General features: G+C 46.5%; 1 protein-coding gene across 9 annotated transcripts in view; it reads right to left on the reverse strand.

Moving 5' to 3' along the window:
• ST6GAL1 (ST6 beta-galactoside alpha-2,6-sialyltransferase 1) overlaps positions 1 to 16,786 on the reverse strand; it is a 110,994-nt gene extending 94,208 nt beyond the window's left edge. For 3 of the 9 annotated variants that reach the window (XM_073360039.2, XM_073360035.2, XM_073360036.2), the window contains exon 1: positions 16,317 to 16,786. The gene's annotated coding sequence lies outside the window, so the exon portion shown is untranslated. Of the gene's footprint in view, positions 1 to 15,566; positions 15,790 to 15,819; positions 16,219 to 16,316 lie in introns of those variants that run through there. The other 6 variants (XM_073360040.2, XM_073360034.2, XM_078854450.1 and 3 more) reach the window with 3 other exon arrangements.
• Between the last annotated feature and the right edge of the window lie 1,198 nt (positions 16,787 to 17,984).

Genomic DNA, 17,984 nt, shown 5'->3' on the forward strand with positions numbered 1-17,984 from the left:
TTCTGAACACAGTTTTGCCAGAACTGTCCCAAAAGCTACAAGATTCAGAAGCACATGGCTGTTTGCTCCTTTTGAAAGAGTTTTTACCCATGATTGCTTCCTTGAACCTGGAGTTTCAGAAACCTCAGATAACGATATCTGACAGCACTGAAGTAATTAATACAGTCAGGAAGACAATCATTGACATCATCCAGCCCCTAAGGAGGAAAAAGACTTTTCAGTTTTTTAAAAGCTTAGTCAGTTTCTCAGCTGTCAGGATAATAAGGTGCAGCAAAAGATCAGTTTCACTGTCACTGAATACCTGAGTATCCTCCTGGAGGATCTTGAAAATCATTTAAGTGAAGGAAACTATTTCAGTCAGTACCCCTTCGCGACTGACCCATTCAGAAATTCTGGTTGAGGCTTTTTGGCTGCAAACAAACTAACTGCCTTACAAAACAGATTAGCTTCCTTTGACTCTTCAGATTTAAGCAGTCTCAAATACCTTATTCTGTAAATGCGCAATAATGCAAGAATGAAAACATATTTTAATCAGCCTGGTATTACAGTACAGGAGTTCTGTAGTAATGTGTACCCGTTTGAGGACATCTACAAACCCCGAGCTAAAGTTGCTTTTCTTTTCTTGTCCCTCTTTTCTACTGCTGTGCTGTGTGCACTGCATTTTCTGAAGAACAAATACCAAAACTGCCTCACTGATGCTAAGCTGAAAGTTTCTCTTCTAGTTTCACAGGAGACCCAAGATCCTACAGACTTTCCATTCAAAGAGCTCCTGAACCTTTGCAAGTAGTCTGATCCACACAATGGATGTGTTAAAACCCAGAACTTTAATTTCATTATCACACTGTATTAGTAAAGTACAATATAACAGGAATATATTTGTAGTTACTACAGTATTACCATTTTTATTACTGGATTGGACTGATTTTTTTTGCCTGTGAAAGAGAAATTTTTTGACATATTTGCAGATATGTTTTTTTCTTTATTATTTAGACTTTATTATGTAAAAGCATTTTTAAATTTAGTTCAGAATTGTTGTACAGATATCCACCTTTTACCAAAAAAGCAAAGGAAACACAAAAAAGACAAGAACGTGCAAAGCACCTTATTTGTGTTTCTATTGTGTTTAGATGCAGTAAAGAATAGAGACAACTGTACATTATTTTTATTATTGAGTCTGCAAAAAAAACAACCACATAAATAAATTACCTTGATTTGCACATGTAAATGTACATATTTATTTCTTTTCCCTAAAGTTAATTAAGTATTTCAGGAAAAACTGTCAGAGCAGCCACCAAAAAATTTGCTGTGAGGACCCCTGAAAATAAAGTCACTGTTCTTGTAAGTAAGCACAAGGAGCTCAGACAAAAAAAGCAGGGGATTCTGCCTAACTAGAGCAGACAGAGAATTCCACTTGATAATCAGCCTTCCTCTCCCATGATCTAAAACAGACTGTGCATTATTCAAGTATCTGCTGAGCTCCCCAGGGTAAGATGCAGACATTGCCATGAATCCACAGAAGCAGGGGTGAAAGTAGGCTGGTATGGGCTGGTACGATGTACCGATAAGAAGAGGCCGCCAGTACCAGCCTGTACGCAGCAGATGTTAAGTGCTTTAACATTGTTGTCCCTATTCCCACACACACATACATCAGCGACCCTACCGGCAGGGCCACCAACTGGAGGGGTAAAAGGGGCAGCTGCCCCGAGGGCCAGTGATTTAAAAGGACCCGGGGCTCCCGGCCACCGACACCCCTACCGCAGCAGCAGCTAGAGCCCAGGTCCTTTTAAATCACTGCCAGAGCCCCGGACAGCATGAGCCAGACAGCATGGATGGGCTGGCTGGGGAGGCTGACCCGCCCAGTCCCGCCCCGTCCCTTCCACCCGAGGCACCGGGCCCCCGTACTGGTAAGTCTTCTATGTTACTTTCACCCCTGCACAGAAGCCACTTTCCCAGGTGATATGTGCAGTACATAGTAGCCAACAGCCCATTCTCCATTGCATTTTCTACAGGAGAGTGAGAAATTAAAAGGAAAAAATCTAAGAATGAAGGGGTAGAAACCGCCTAATCTCCTTTCACTGGGACAGTATGACAAAGTCCATTCTGCTTCGAATTAGGCTAACAGCCTATCCTGAGGGAGAAGGACAATAAAAGCATAAGGAGATGGTATTAAGGTATTTAGATCCCCATACAGTTAGCATTTAAATGGTCCCAACTCAGCTCTGAAGTTAACACCTTGTGGAGTTAGTAACTTTAGGAGAGCGTCCACACATTTATTGCTGCTATAAACAGGTGGAGACAGCTGTCTATATAGCCATCTATGTACTTATATGGCTTTCTTTGCCATGGTATACTAAAGCCCTGCCTAAGTAGCTAAGAAAAACAAATACAAAAATAAACTCTTGCTTTGCCAGCTGTAGGGGAAAATTTGCATAAGTAGTGGACTTTTTTCAATATTATTTACAGATAGATACACACACACACACACACACAGATGGGTGGGTGTGCATGAACATGCAAGCTTGTGCACATGATATTCACAGACAGGCCAACAAGGAAAAGCTACCTGAAAAACTTGGGATTGCATTAGGTTCCTGAAGTCAGTGGTATTTTTATTTCTTGCAGGAGTGAATTCCTTAGTCTAGGTCCAGTTCCCACTGAAGTTCTGACTACCTCCAGTGCTCACATGTATTCCTGTATGTCTCAGCTGACCTAACCCAATGGGGTGCTCAATCTAACGAATATCAGGCAAAGTACCTTGAATGGCACTCAGTTTTCAATGGGGAGTCAGCAAAAAGAGTAGAGCACTGTGGTGCTGTATTCACAGCAACCAAGTTGCTGAGTAGATGGATTACTGCATTTTGTGCTATTGGGAGTCATTAGAGGGGGTGTGGTTTTATTCCCAGGTATACCGAATTGCAGTAAATAAGCCTGGCAGTCACAGACAAAAAGATCATCATGGCCATAACTGATAGGATGGGGCAACAGTCTTCTAGCCAGTCGCACGGTTAGTGGGCATTTTTCAAAGCCATGGATACTTGCATATTAAATAGCATTGAGAAATCCAAAAGTAACCTGCAGCAACATTATAACCAGTGGGCAGGTGCCCTCAACAGAGGAGAGTTCATCAATGTGCTTCCTATCAGTATCACCTCTATCTTGCCCCTCTTGACCTTTGGCCTGCTTCTCTCCATCCAGCTGCTGTCCTCTGCATGGCACTGGAAGATGGTGCTGTTTAAACTGATGGTTTGTTATTGAGTGCTGAAATGTGTAGTGTTTTATGTTAAGAAAAACAGCTTTAAATAACTGGTTTAAAGAGACACAGAATCACAGAGTTTCCAAAGTGAAATATTGAGAGAACTAGGTTCAGAGAAGGGTGATGAGAATGGTTTGAGGTCTGGAAATCACATCTTACAATGAGAGCCAAAGGTGCTAAAGAGAAAGTTAAGAGATGCACAGTCTATAATTACCTATGGGGGGAGAAGATGTGATGCTTTTTAATCTAGCAGACAAAGATGTTACAAGAGCCAAAGACTGGAAGTTGAAGTCAACAAGTTTCAAACTAAATACGATGTGCATGTTTAACAGTGAGGGCAATAAACCATTGGAACAGATTATCATAGGAAGTAGTGGACTCTCGATTATTTCTTAGAGTCTTTAAATCAATGTCCTTCTAAAGGACATTCTAGTTCACCTGCAAGTTGATGGGCTACACACAAGAATCACTGGGGAATTCTACAGTCTGTGTTATGCAGGAGATCAGACTATTAGATCAATGATCCCTTTTGGCCTTGAAGTCGATGAAAATTTTGGACCTACCAATCTTGACAGCATCCCTTTCACATTCTAGTTTTTAAACTGGCACATCTGAATGTACATAAAAGGCAAGTTCAAAAACAATCACATGCCCTTTACTATTGATTGGCATTGGAGCTAAATGATGCCAGCCAAGTCATACACATTTGGTGATGAAGACTTATATGTGGATGGAGATTAAGTAATACCAGATCTCATAAGTCTGCACTTTGTCAATGATTAGATGTAATCCATCTCTGTCTCACATTGGGAACCCTACTTTCCTCACACACATTTCCAAATTACATCACGCGATTTAATCAGTAACAGCTACAAGCGCTTTGCTAAAATTCAGGCATTTCTATCGTTTGTCCTGATACAACTCCACGTCTCAGTAAACAAGGCTAGGTTTAAATCTATGCACTGTTCCAAGGTTTGACTTAACCAAGTTAAAACAAGTTTCCAAAGAAATGGTAACCTCATACATTATTATACAAAGCATCCTTGTTGCCACAGCCTTGTCAGAAACTTTGGTTGCACAGGACTTTTTGTCTTATAGGAACATAAGGCCAACTCAAGAAAATGTTAGGTGATGTCTGAGAGATCCTAACAGACATTACAGGGAATTTGGTACATGTCCAAAGAGAGGATGGCTCTTCTTAGTCAAAGGAACAATTTTAAATTCACTTTCCTATTTAGCCAGAGAGGTACCTAGTTGGACAATGCGTCATAAAGGCCTGTAAATAAAAGCCGCAATCCCTTGCGTCCACGGCCTGAAACAGAATTATTTCCTCAGGAAGATTGGGGGTATTTTGTCTATTAAAAAGGAGGTACTGTGAAGATATACAAAAATATGGCTCTAGTTATCTCCTTCACTTCCATAAGGGTAGAAGAGTCAGAGTGGACAGATCTAGCTTGGGAGGCACAAAATGGAGGAGCACCATCTCTGTGACACTGTCCCTCCCTCTGGGACCCGCCAAGGAGCCTCTCTGTTGGAGCTCTTCTTAGTTAGTCCACCCCAGGTTTTCAGGGCTATGAGGGGCTGATGCCAGGAAACTGCCATTCTCTGCAACATGCTGGCCTCCACAGACCAAGGATATATTCCTAGCAACACTTTGGGAGTCCTACATAAGTAAAAGGAAATAGGTTATTTAACTTTGGCTCAGCACATGTGTTTCCGGCAAAGCAGCAGCTTTTGATGGGCCAAGTAGCTGTGTTGCCAGTGAGGAGGAGAAGCCAGGAGAATAGCAGAGGGCTAGACTGGAGCTTCCCTTTCCTGTTTATTCCCAAAGTCTGCAGGGTAAGGAGAGAAAACCCACTCCACAGCCCCCTAAACCCTCCCGCTTCTGAGGGAAAAGGAAGTTCACCTCCCTAGAATTTCCTGGGCCTTTCTCCCAAATATTTCCTTGGGAGGATACAAAATGACCCCATGTCTTTAAGAATTCCTTACCTCTTTTATTTAAGACCTTGGAAATACTTTGTTCCTGGAAAAGGCTACTGTATTAAGAACTGCTGTAGCACTGTAAGCATGGGGGTTTATTTCTTCCTGGACTAGAACAGATGAATCCCAATCCATTGGGACCCAGTAGCAGTTAAAGAAATTAAGCCCCCACAACATTTAAGGCATATCTACACATACAGTGCTCAACGTATCTGGTAAAGAGGCTCTATATACCAGTAGGAGAGAGCTCTCCCATGGGCATAATAAACCCACCTGCGCGAGCAGCAGAAGCTGTGTTGGCAGGAGAATGCCCTGTGCTGGGGCTGGGGGGGAAGGGGGGAGAGGCAGCAAGCAGCCCATGGAAATGCTGCTACCCGGAGCACAGAGGCACCTCAGGCAATTGCCATTCAACATACAGGGTTTGTAAAAGTAGCCTCTGCATAGCCAGACAGGAAGCACATAAAGGCTGTCAAAATTAACGGCAAGGAACTCCTTGGGTGGAGGGATACAGTGCAGAAATTTCTGTAGTCAAGAGAAACCTTGTTTAGGAAAAAACTTACTGCCAGGGCAGATGGCAGAGCTTTTGTTAGTAGGAGGTCACAAAATCCTTGTGCCTTTGGCTAAAGTGCACATGGAAACTGAGGATTTGGAAGCTGAATTGACTGTGGCAGCTGTACCCAGTAACCCGTCACAATTATTACTGGGGAATGACTTTTTCAATGTAGCTTGGGCTGTAAAAGGGTCTGCCAGCAGGAAGGAGGAATACCATGCTGAAACCCCAGAAGGAAAGGGTGAAGTCTCAGGAACTGCGGGGGGGAATGGGAGAGTGCCTCTTTAATTCCTCTGCAGCAATGGGAAACAGTCTGCTACCAGCGGTGGGTGAAGTTGAGACCAGTTCCTGCTGCCCGGTAGCTAAAGGCAGCATTTCCTCACGGGAAGAGGGGAGCGTATTGCCAGTCAGTGAGAAAACTGTTCAGGTGGTGGGCTGCCAGCAGGTTGCAGCTGAGCAAGGGATAGACCTCACTCTAGGGAGCAGAGGAAGATGTGTCTTAGAGGGAACCCCAGAGGGTGATGGAATCCTCGAGACCACTGAGGTGCGTGAGGGTTCCATAGTGGCTGCCAGTGAAAGGACTGTTCTGGCTGTTAGCTGTGAGCCCTTCACAGCTGAACAAACGATAGATCCCACTCTAGAGAGCACAGAAGTATGTGTCTTAGAGGGAGGCCCAGAGCGGGGAGTTGAGAAGGAATTTGGGGAAGTACGGGAATATCTCCTCACTGATTACATGGGAGGGTTTGCCCAGGGCAGAACAGTTGTTCCAGCATCTGTGCTCCCAGGCACTTCACCTGTGGCTTAGGTTTTAAGAGGGAACTGTGTAACTGACCCCTAAGGGGAGCAGTCATACAACTGACTTCTTGGGGACAGAGAGAGGGGTGGCAGATGGTATCCCAATAAGGTCCCACTTTTGCAAAATGCTGTTTCTGATGTACTTGTGAAAACGAACTCTGTCTTTTTAGTAGGATTCTCATCCTGTCTTAAAGACTTGAGTGTCAGTGAAAATGCTAATGACCCACCGGAGAGAGGGGAGAAGAAAGCCATTTCCCGGGTGGATAAGATTACTCCTGAGGGAATTACGTGTCACTGTGCGTGCACAGAATTCATATCCCCTGCAGATTTCTTTGCTTCCCTGCAGAAAAATGACTTTCTGACAGGGAAGCAAAGGGAAGATGCAAGAACTGTCATGCACCATTCCCTAGCTACACAGGTACATCATTTCAGGCACCCTGAAGCAGCCAGCAGAGAGGTAAATCACTGCAGGGCTGGGGACACCCAGCCTGCGGCTCCTACCCTGAGCTGAGATCAGCTGCTAGTCCTGGCTAGGCTGGAGGCAGGAGAGAACTGGACTTTGTCTTCCCGTGCAAGGAGTGGCTGGGGCTGCATCAGACCCACCCCCAGAAACCTTCCACAGCAGCAGGAAGCTCAGCATCCTCCCCTGCTTCCTGCCCTCATAGCTCCTCAGCTGTGGGGGGAGGGGTTACTGTATGGGGAGCTGCTCCCGCATCCACCCAACCCCCATGCATTCAAACCTCCCATACCCAGACACCCCTGCCAAGCCTTGCCCCATATGCCCAGAACCCCTTTAGCCCTCCATACCCAAACCCCACCGAATCTCAACCCTCTGCACCCAGAGCCCCTGCCTCCAGACCCCCAACCCTGCACCAAGACCACCCCCCACTGAGCTCCCATCACTCAAACCCCCACCCTGACGAGTCCCTGCACCACCGAGCCCCACATCCAGACCCCCATGCCACTGACCCCCAACTAGCTGCACCAAGACCCCCACCCCACCAAGCCCCACTCCTCCAGCACCCAGACCCCCCCCCTTCTGAGACCCCCATGCCAGACCCTCCGCTGAGCCCCAACCACCTTCTCCTGGAAGCCCTTGCAGAGTCCCATTGCCCCTGCACCTGGAACCCCCCAATGAGCCTCTGCACATCCAGATCCCCCCAAACTCAGACCCCCCACTGAGTTGCCTGCACCCAGATTGTCCCACACAGAATCCTCTCACCTCACACTTGGATCCTGCCTGGTTGAACCTGCCTGCCTAACATCTAGGGCTCCTGGTTCAGAGGGGCAGGACCCCAGGGTGTTTCTGGGGCAGGCCCAGCCCTTGTACTGTGTCAGGGTCAGATGTGGGGGGCAGGGGGAAGGGGCCCCGCGGGGTGATCTCCCACCTTCGTGCAGCCCGTGGCCTGTGCTTCCCATTGCCATGCTGGAGCCTCTGCATTTATCTACTGACAAATAAAGCTGTAGAATTATGCAGAATTTTAAAATATTGAGCACAGAATTTTAAATTCTTTGGCACAGAATGCCCTCAGGAATATAAGATCCACCAAGCAGCTAAGAAAAGCTCAAGGGCCAGGCAGGAGAGTCCCACGGGCTGGATGTGGCCCATAGGCCATAGTTTGCCCACCTCTGATTTAGAGTAAGAATTTGATATTCATAACCGATCTATGTAGTATATTAAGCTTAGTTTGCGTGTTTTTTATTTACTAGGTAATCTGCTTTGATGCGTTTACTATCTCTTATAATCACTTAATTATAGTTTATTATAGTTAATATAACTTAAACTTGCAGCGCAAGATGGTATAATTTTGGATTTACATTCCAGAAAGGAGGTGCGTGCCTTAGGAACTGGGAGGTGCCCTAGCTGTGCCTCTCCATACTGAGCTGATCACAGCATCTGTATGTAAATGCAGCTGGCTGTAAAGTGGTAGTGCAGGCTGGTCACAGCAGTACAGTGTGAAAGGAGCCCAGGCTGGTGGGTCAGGGGGGCTCAGTGGTATCCCAGTTCCACGTGGCACTCCAGGGGGGACCCATCACACTGGGCACTTGTCCCATTTGTTCTTGCCAACTGATCCGCTGAAAAAGAGCAAACTAGACAAATGCACATTTTCCAAAAAAGAAAAAAAAATGGGGTTCGACCCCAACCGGGGTGCAGAGCAATGTGGGGGGGGGGGCGGCGCGAGCAGCAATGCCAGCTCTGCACTGGACGAGGGCTCAGGTGAGCACCTCAGCCTGAGTCAGCCCTGTGGGCAAATGGAGAGAGAGGGGGTCGGGCCAGCCCCGTGCAGGTAGACGTCAGGGAGCTTGGGCCAGCCCTGTGCATGGGAGACCTGGGGGAGCAAGGAGGCCTTAGGCCAGCCCCACAGGCAGGAGGCATGGAGGACTTGGGGACCAGGTGGGGGCCTCGAGCTGGCCCTGTGTGGTGTCCCATTTTCCCTTGGGAAACATATCGTCACCCTACTTAGATGTCCCCCTTCCTAGTTAAGCTTGAGCTCTGGAAATAGCCAGTCCCTCTTTGCATTTGCTCCACTGTACTAATTTTCACTTAGCCCTGGGTCTACCCTGCACAAAGTTAGACAATAATCTGACAGATGTGGAAGGGGATGGGAAAAAGTGCTAGGGGGAAAAAACAGATATTTTTTGTAAAATAATAATTATATAATAATTGTGTAAAATAATCAATATGATTTCCTGCTCAATTTCTGAGGGATTCCTTTAATTGACTAACCTCCTCTTCTACTGTGCTAAGCAAAAGAGAAATGTCTGAGGGGAAACGAGAGAGTATAGCAGGTGTAGAACATAATACTCCCAAATATTTAGTGCAGGTCCAGCAAAATGGGAAAGTTGGGTGCAGTTTTTTTGTAAACTGACTTGTGATATGCACACTACAACACAGATAAGAGAGTGAGTAACTCCCCTTATTTAACCCTCTTTTAGCCATGAGTGTAACACATGTGGAAGGACAGAAAAGGAATATGTGCATTATAAGTTACATCTATTTTTCAGCTATCCAAACTCATTTTCTGTAATCTGCATCTTCCACCCCTGAATAATGCCGGTGAAACTCCACTGCTATTTTTGGACAAGATGAGACGGTGCTGAATTATTTAAACAAGCAAAGATTTAAGTTGCTGCTTAAATGTGTCTTAAATTATGAATATACGCAGTTTATGCAAGGATACTTATAAAATGGAGGGCTTGAACCTTATGCTAGAAAATCTTATTTCAAGAGCAAGGAAGGCTTTTCACATTTAACAATAAGACGTTTCGAAATCCTCTTTTTCACCCAGAACTCAGAAACACTCTTTCTTTCATTATGTTCAGCAGCCATGGGATTTTACTGACACTTGTCCCTATCAGATGCTTTGTTTTTAATGTTAGCAGTGATTATATCAGTTTACAGCAAACAGTTATGTGGGATAGGGTGGAACATTACAAATGGGCATATACAGAAGATAGAGGGGGAGGGAAAGAGAGAGGTAGCAGATCCACAGGAATAAATAAGCATAGCTCCATTTACAAGCTGACATTCTGCCCCTTCCTATTTATGCTTTTACGAAGTGGAGAGGGAATGGAGAAAATTTAATATATAAAATTCATTGAAGATATTCTTTTCTGAAACTTAGAAAAAACACTTCAAGCTCCGACTACCATCTGTCTCGTACAGCCACTAAGAAAAACTAGTTCTTCTGGTGTTTTTTCCCATCAAAACACCATTGTTGTTGGATATTATTAAAGTAGTTCTGTATTAAAATCACAAATGAGTTTGATTCTCCATAGTTTAAATTCCAGGGTATTACTAATTAAGAGGTCTCTTGGTTTTTGGTACTGCTTCTCTCCCTCTATGTGTGAAACTTGCAAACTGCTAATTGTGTTAGTACATTCTAAGACAGAGTCTGTTCTCAAAGCAATTCTTTGTAACAACAACTACTCACACACAGAGAGACTCAAAGCAATACTCTGTAACAACAGAAACAGCACCCAGAGACTCCCCGCCCTTTTGTTGTATTCATCTCGTTTTGTTAACAATTGTGATTAAAATAGAGATAGAGGATGGATGTGGATGGATGCTTGGTGTGGATAATAACTGAATGATCAGGGAGGTGCCAGCCGAAGAATCCCGTGTCCATCGGCCGAAGAAGGCGTCAAGTGGATATAACCAGAGGACCCCCGGAGGGCAGACTGGAATCCACCCAACAGCCTCAAGAATAGGAGAACCAAAGAACAAGATAACATCTGGCAGCACGGAGCTGTCAGGAATGCACCATCTGCTGATTGATTCAGCAACAGCATGATGAAGCAATTCCCATAGACTGGCATAGGAAGAAACTCCTGTAAAAATGGATCCTAGAAAGTGAGAACTTTGGGGTCTGATTCTGCAAACCAACTTCCAGGAGCATCAGATGTGCATCTGACGAGGCCCTGCTCCCTCCTCACGTCCAGGCCACCTGGCCAGTGGCTTGGCATGACCAACTCTAAGGCTGGTAACTATGATAACAACCTTGCAGAACGTGTGTGTGTGTGTGTGTTTGTATATGAATGAATGTGTGAATAAATATGAAATTGAATGGAATGTTATAGATATAACTAACTGCTTACTATGATTCTTTCTGTATTCACAATAAATGTGGCATTTTGCCTTTTCCCCTTTAATAACATCCTGCTCGTTTTTATTTTATTGGTTTAACATCGTCACCCTCACATTATAGAGTATAGTTAAACCCAACCGTTCTTTGCATTAATGATAAAGCAGCAATTTAAACCAGGGCCAAAGTCTGTGCTCCTCTGAAGGGTTAATGTTTAGCTATTCCACCTGGAAGCAGGCGGGGCACACCCTGACTGTTTCCTAGAAGCAATGCACACATTGCTCTATCCAAGCACGAGGGCTAGATATGAACCATGAGAACTTGATTGTTTGGACAGCAACTGTGGGAGGCTTTTTTAGCCTGGGCTCAAGGCCTGAGAACCAGGATTGTAGTAGATAGAGGATGGTAACTAAGCATATGAATCAACGTCATACATTCCTTTGTGTAGCAGTGTGTAATGCTTAGGGGGAGAAATATAATAAAAGGAGAAGGTGGAAGGCGGGGGGGCAGAACAGCCCATCTCCGCTGACCAGCCTGTTTGCTTGCATAAAGCTGTGTTCTGTCTCATCACTGAACCGCCACACTCCTCACTTGAGCAGAAAGCCCATGGGACTTTTGCTTAACTAACGATAGGAGAATTTTGCCCTACAGGTGAATACTTTCAAAAATATACAAGCAGTAGCATATTTAAACCTGGACTGTCACCTTAAAGTTCAACAAATTTACAAATTCAGTCCACCCGCTGTCTGGCAACATCAAATGTTCAATCTGTCAGTTTGAAAACAAAATATCTGGAATATACTTATGCAGTGAAGTATTTGTAAAGAGTATTCTACTAACGTGAAATCTGCAAACAAAATCCAAATCTTTATGTACAAGCTTTGTAGCTGAGACCTGTTAGCAATGCGTGCAATATGAAAATTAGAATTACCAGCACTCCAGCTACCTTCGAGACACCACTGACTTCCTGAGGAAACTACAATCCATCGGTGATCTTCCTGATAACATCATCCTGGCCACTATGGATGTAGAAGCCCTCTACACCAACATTCCACACAAAGATGGACTACAAGCCGTCAAGAACACTATCCCCGATACTGTCACGGCTAACCTGGTGGCTGAACTTTGTGACTTTGTCCTCACCCATAACTATTTTACATTTGGGGACAATGTATACCTTCAGATCAGCGGCACTGCTATGGGTACCCGCATGGCCCCACAGTATGCCAACATTTTTATGGCTGACTTAGAACAACGCTTCCTCAGCTCTCATCCCCTAACGCCCCTTTACTCTACTTGCGCTATATTGATGACATCTTCATCATCTGGACCCATGGAAAAGAAACCCTTGAGGAATTCCACCATGATTTCAACAATTTCCATCCCACCATCAACCTCAGCCTGGTCCAGTCCACACAAGAGATCCACTTCCTGGACACTACAGTGCTAATAAACGATGGTCACATAAACACCACCCTATACCGGAAATCTACTGACCGCTATTCCTACCTACATGCCTCCAGCTTTCACCCTGACCACACCACACGATCCATTGTTTACAGCCAAGCTCTGCGATACAACCGCATTTGCTCCAACCCCTCAGACAGAGACAAACACCTACAAGATCTCTATCAAGCATTCTTACAACTACAATACCCACCTGCGAAAGTGAAGAAACAGATTGATAGAGCCAGAAGAGTTCCCAGAAGTCACCTACTACAGGACAGGCCTAACAAAGAAAATAACAGAACGCCACTAGCCGTCACCTTCAGCCCCCAACTAAAACCCCTCCAACGCATTATTAAGGATCTACAACCTATCCTGAAGGATGACCCATCACTCTCACAAATCTTGGGAGACAGGCCAGTCCTTGCCTACAGACAGCCCCCCAACCTGAAGCAAATACTCACCAGCAACCACATACCACACAACAGAACCACTAACCCAGGAACCTATCCTTGCAACAAAGCCCGTTGCCAACTGTGCCCACATATCTATTCAGGGGACACCATCACAGGGCCTAATAACATCAGCCACACTATCAGAGGCTCGTTCACCTGCACATCTACCAATGTGATATATGCCATCATGTGCCAGCAATGCCCCTCTGCCATGTACATTGGTCAAACTGGACAGTCTCTACGTAAAAGAATAAATGGACACAAATCAGATGTCAAGAATTATAACATTCATAAACCAGTCGGAGAACACTTCAATCTCTCTGGTCACGCGATTACAGACATGAAAGTTGCGATATTACAACAAAAAAACTTCAAAACCAGACTCCAGCGAGAAACTGTTGAATTGGAATTCATTTGCAAATTGGATACAATTAATTTAGGCTTGAATAGAGACTGGGAGTGGCTAAGTCATTATGCAAGGTAACCTATTTCCCCTTGTTTTTTCCTAACCCCCCACCCCGCCCAGACATTCTTGTTAAACCCTGGATTTGTGCTGGAAATGGCCCACATTGATTATCATACACATTGTACGGAGATTGATCACTTTAGATAAGCTATTACCAACAGGAGAGTGGGGTGGGGGGAGAGAAAACCTTTTGTAGTGGTAAACACCCATTTTTTCATGCTTTGTGTGTATAAAAAGATCTTCTATACTTTCTACAGTATGCATCTGATGAAGTGAGCTGTAGCTCTCGAAAGTTTATGCTCAAATAAATTGGTTAGTCTATAAGGTGCCACAAATACACCATTAAAGTGTTCTTCTCATATATATATATATATATATATATATATATATATAGTGATGGGGCAAGACCAGATGGCTATAGAACAGTAGAGAGCAATAGATATGTTAGCTCCAGGCTAAACAAATCCCTGGTACCAAGATAAGTGAAATGGCAGCTGCTCCAGGTCAATTAAAACACCTGGGGCCAATTAAGAACTTTCCAGAAGGCAGGGAGAAAGCTAAGTTGATTGGGACACCTGAAGCCAATCAGGGACTGGCTGAAACTAGTTAAAAGCCTCCCAGTTAGTCAGGTGGGTGTGCATGTCAGGAGCTGTGGGAGGAAGTTGTGCTGTTGGAGAGGCTGAGTAGTACACACCATATCAGGCACAAGGAAGGAAGCCCTGAGGTAAGGGTGAAGTGGAGCTTGAGAAAGTGAGCGCTGCTGTGGGAGAAGTAGCCCAGTGAATTGTACATGTCATGTCATGTTTCTAAAAGGTCAGCTACCATAGCTGATACTATTAGGGACCCTGGGCTGGAGCTTGGAGTAGAGGGTGGGCCTGGGCTTCTCCCTTCTTTTGCCCCCTGATTAATCACTGAGACTGGGAGACAACAGAGACTGTGCAAGGAAGGATATCTTCTCCTCACCTCCCTTGCTGGCTTATGATGAAAATGGCTTAGAGTGTGACCCTTCTCTCTAGAGAGAGAGAAATCTGCCAGGAAATGCAGGACCCATGGAGGCAATATATAGTACATTTGTATTCAAAAGGGGAAAACTACATGGACCTTATAGAAATGCAGTATTGATTGTTACATTATCTCAGTGGGTTGCTCCTTCTACATATTGAACTGATGATCAACATTTGCCAACTTATTCAGCACATCAAAAATCAAGGGAGTTTTTGTCACAGGAACAGCAGTTAGCATATAAGGAAGGACCTGGATAGATTAATGCCCAACTCCTTTATCTAAGAAGTGTTTTGAGCAAAGTTTAAAAATTCAAAATCAAACAACATACATATCCAGAAAGATCAGGCTTTCACAGCAAAAATTCATAAACTGCTTTCTTTGGATGTGCAAGTTGAAATGTTTATCTCAACTCTTGAACATTATCTACAGTTAGCCCTTTATTACTTTCCAAGTGGAAACTTGCAACTATACAACAAAGGGTATTTCTGTTTCTTTTGTTTTCTTTTATTTCTTCATCTTTAAAAAATAAACTAATTATATTGTTTTAGAAAAGCACAGACTTCTGCCACTAAAATCTACACCGAAAATAACTGCTGGTCTTTTGGAGAAGCAACAGTTGATTAATCATTTCTTTTTTAGACTATGTTGCAGCCCAATTCCTGATAGAATGGATTTATTTATAGCAATATTTTATTTGAAAAGTACTTGATAACAGCTGGGATTTCTCTCCAGGGAACTGCATGAGCTTTAAGGGGGCGGGAGAGAGGAAGCAATGCAGTGTCCAGAGTTGAACTTGCGGTGCAATTCAAATTTTGCTTTAAAAAAATCCCTAGCAAGATCAGTGCCCTCCTTCCCCCTCTGCAGAGAGCAAACAGCCCAGAATCAGACTCATGCCATTGTGCCCAGAGAAGTCTCCCACTCTCTCCCCAGCCCCGCTACCCCGGAGCCCAGGTCGGGTTCCCTCGGGTGTGCCAATCACACGCCTGCCCGGTGCCTTGCAGCAGACCCAGACGTTGCTGGTGCTACTCACTTGGGGTTGCAGCTGCTGCGCTAAGCACGGCCCGGGCAGCTCAGCCGCTGGTCTGCGGATCCCTTTGTTACCGCCCGGACACTTGGCAGCTATTCACAAGCCACTGTCCTCGCCGGTTGCTTGCCAGCGAGGAGAGAAGCCAAGCTCATCCCCAAGCCGACAGCCCGCCCGGGCTGGGGGGGCAGGAAGGGGGAGGATGTTATGCAAAACTTGGAGGCCAGGGTGCTGTACAGCGGCCCGGCGCTGAGCCTACCTGCTGCGGGGGGAGGTGCCGCACCGCTGCCCCCTCCCCACGAGCCGGGGTGGCCGGGCTCCCCCGTTCCCCCGCCGCTCCCCTCCCTGCAGCCCTCGCAATCCCGGCTCCCCCACCGTGGGGAGGGGCACAACGGTCCCCACCGGGGGGGTGGCGGCAGCGGAGCCCCCACGTGTTTCCCTCCCCGCTCCGGGGGCGGGGGCAGAAACCAGGGAGAGTCCAAACGACCCCGGGGAGCCAGCGCCCAGCCACCCTCGGAGCCCCGGCCGTGTTCCTCGCCCCCTCCCCGGGCCGATGCAGGCGCGCAGAGACGGGCCGCGGGGCTCTGCCGCCTTTGTCTGAGCCGCGGCAGACGGCGCGTCTCGGGAGCCCGCCCGGCCGCCCCCCGGAGTGGGCCCCCCCAGCGGGCACCGAGCCCCGCACTCCCGGGAGCGGAACGCCTCCCGCCCCGCCGGGCGGGTTTCCACCGCCCAGCTGCAGCCTGAACCCTGACCTACCTCCTCAGTGCTGTGCGGTGGGGCTCCGTCTCCTCCTCCCCCAGCCGCTGCCCCTGGGCTCTCCCCGCCGCACTGCCCAGCCAGTGCCTACGGGCTGGGCGGACAAGGCAAGCAGCGTGGTGCGGCTCCGCTCCTCCGGCATAGCGGAAACAACGGTGCGGAGGGCTGCCAGTGCCCCTGGGCCAGCAACAAGGCGAGGCTTTGTGTGGGTCCGAAAGTCCAGGGTCGTAGGAGAAGACGGTGGAGACCAGAAGCGGATAACAAGAGCTCAGAGTGTGCTGAGGAGCCGTGAATGAAACAGATCCCCCTCAACTTCCCCTTTCAGCTGGAGCATAAACCCCTCCAGCCACGCTCTCATCATTCCCCGCACCCCCGGACTGTTCGGGTTGGCCGGGGGGTTGATTCTCCGCTGCCCTGGCCCCTGCAGTCTTTGTCCTTTGGTGTCACAATGGCAGCCGACGTGTAATGATTACACGAGGCGCGGGGGGAGCGGGGCCGACCCTGGAGGACTGATGAAGCTTTTGTTACAAATGTACCTTCCAAGCCTTGCATGAAAGAAGCTGTATCATTTGAAAAGTACGGAAATTAGTACCGGTAATAAATAACTAATGAAACAAATAGCAGACGTGCACTACTTTCTATGACAGGTTTCAGAGTAACAGCCGTGTTAGTCTGTCTTCGCAAAAAGAAAAGGAGCACTTGTGGCACCTTAGAGACTAACCAATCATGCTCAAATAAATTGGTTAGTCTCTAAGGTGCCACAAGTCCTCCTTTACTTTCTATGAATCGCCCTTCTCAGTTGGGTTGCAAGATACACACTGAATTGCACTGAGAATATTTTTTTAAAATTCATACTTTTGCCCCCTCTTAATATTGTCCTTTAGACTTTTGTACCACTACAGATACAGAAAGGGAACAGAACAGCAGGTTTTCTATTAGGTGCTTGGGGAGCAGGGAGTGTACGCATGCTATGAAATGGATTGTTATTGATAATGAAAGCCTTGGTCTAAACTACAGAGTTAGTTCAATCTAAGACATCTTACATCAACCTAACTCTGTAAGTGTCTACACTAGGGCATGGCTACACTTGCAAGTTAGAACACATTAAAGCAGCCCCAGGCACCCTAACTCACGATGCGTCCACATTGGCAAGACACGTAGAGCACCCTGACTCTGCAGCTGGAGAGCTCCTGGTCATCCACCTCTACAAGAGGCATAATGCTTGGTGCGCCCCGGCTGGAGTGCCGCAGCACCAGTGTGGACGCCCTGGTCTGTTAATGCGCTCTGATCGGCCTCCAGAAGTGTCTCACGATGCCTGTTCTAGCCAATTTGGTCATCACTTTGAACTCTACTGCTCTGCTCTCAGGTGACCAACCGTCAGACCCGCCCTTTAAATTCTCTGGGAATTTTGAAAATCCCCTTCCTGTTTGCTCAGCAAGGCATGGAGTGCTCTCAGCACATCTTTCCAGGTGATCATGCCTCCACGTGTCAGGCGATCCCCAGTATGGAGCAATGGCAAGGTGCTGGACCTCATCAGTGTTTGGGGGAGGAAACTGTCCAGTCCCAGCTGCGCTCCTGCTGTAGGAATTACAATACCTTTGGGCAGATATCAAAGGACATGATGGAAAGGGGCCATGACCAGGTCGCACTGCAGTGCAGGATTAAAGT

The sequence above is a fragment of the Lepidochelys kempii genome, chromosome 9 (genome assembly GCF_965140285.1).
Source record: "Lepidochelys kempii isolate rLepKem1 chromosome 9, rLepKem1.hap1, whole genome shotgun sequence".
NCBI classification, from domain to species: Eukaryota; Metazoa; Chordata; order Testudines; family Cheloniidae; genus Lepidochelys; species Lepidochelys kempii.